This window comes from Brassica oleracea, chromosome C2 (assembly GCF_000695525.1).
Source record: "Brassica oleracea var. oleracea cultivar TO1000 chromosome C2, BOL, whole genome shotgun sequence".
NCBI lineage: Eukaryota > Viridiplantae > Streptophyta > Magnoliopsida > Brassicales > Brassicaceae > Brassica > Brassica oleracea.
The window spans coordinates 21,972,229-21,973,274 of record NC_027749.1 but is presented as its reverse complement, the minus strand read 5'-3'; positions in this window follow the sequence as shown (position 1 = coordinate 21,973,274).

The following is a 1,046-nucleotide window of genomic DNA, read 5'->3' as shown; positions in this document are numbered from 1 at the left end:
TTCGATTTGAAGATGGCTTAATGTCTTATTTATAGTATTAGGAATTAGGGATTATCAAATCGCTGGTGCAGAAAGGTTATTGAATTTTACGTAGTGGGAGAGGTGGCCGGAAGAAGTTAATGTAGAAGCTTAATGATATGATTGAATTAGTGGTAACGTTGCACAGAGAAATTCCAATAGCCGCTGCAAAATAAGGTAACGGAGAAGACATACTTTCGAGGTATAAGTGGGCTTAAACTGGGCTGTTAAGATAATAACATGAGCTTGTTTTAGTGACATTTGTTTTATGGGATAAAATATGTGGATTGAGTTATCATTATTTCGTAGGTTTGAGTGACCCAAACAATATGATTTGAGCGGAATTTAAAAGCTCTTATAGGAGAGGATGCCACATGGCATGATTTGCCCCCTTTCTAAATCTTATGTGGCAGCACAAGGAGGGAGAAAAGTCTCCTTTATTGTATAAGATGTTGCCGTTAACTCTCCGGTCATCGCGACTTAAGCCTTTTCTCTACTGAGACCATTTTCAAATCAATTATTGTTATAAAAGTAATGGAAAAGTCTATCTTTATTCATAACATAGAGGTTCTTTATATAGGAGATTAGACCGTCATAGATAAATGAAAATATTACAAATCATAATCTCTTGGTTATGAGCCATCCACGATCTGGTTCATAACACTCTCCCTTGGATGCCATAACCATTTAGATCTTGTAATGTGCTTTAATGTTGTCTCATTAAAACCTTACCAGGAAAACTCAATTGAGACAAAACCATGGTGAAAGAAAAAGAGTACAACACACATTACTCCTCCTGATTTGGACATTACTGAAGGTTCCTTAGACCTCTCCAATTTTCTGCAATCCGTGGGTGATGAAGATCTTGGGCATAATATGCTTCGTCCTCGAACATGATACTTGGTTCTTCTTTACCATCGGCCATGCCACAATCTGATCGAACATATTGAGTCATCGACCTCAAATACACACACACGAAATCTTGGATGATGTTGCTGTGATATGCGTGTACCACCATGTGTAAAACA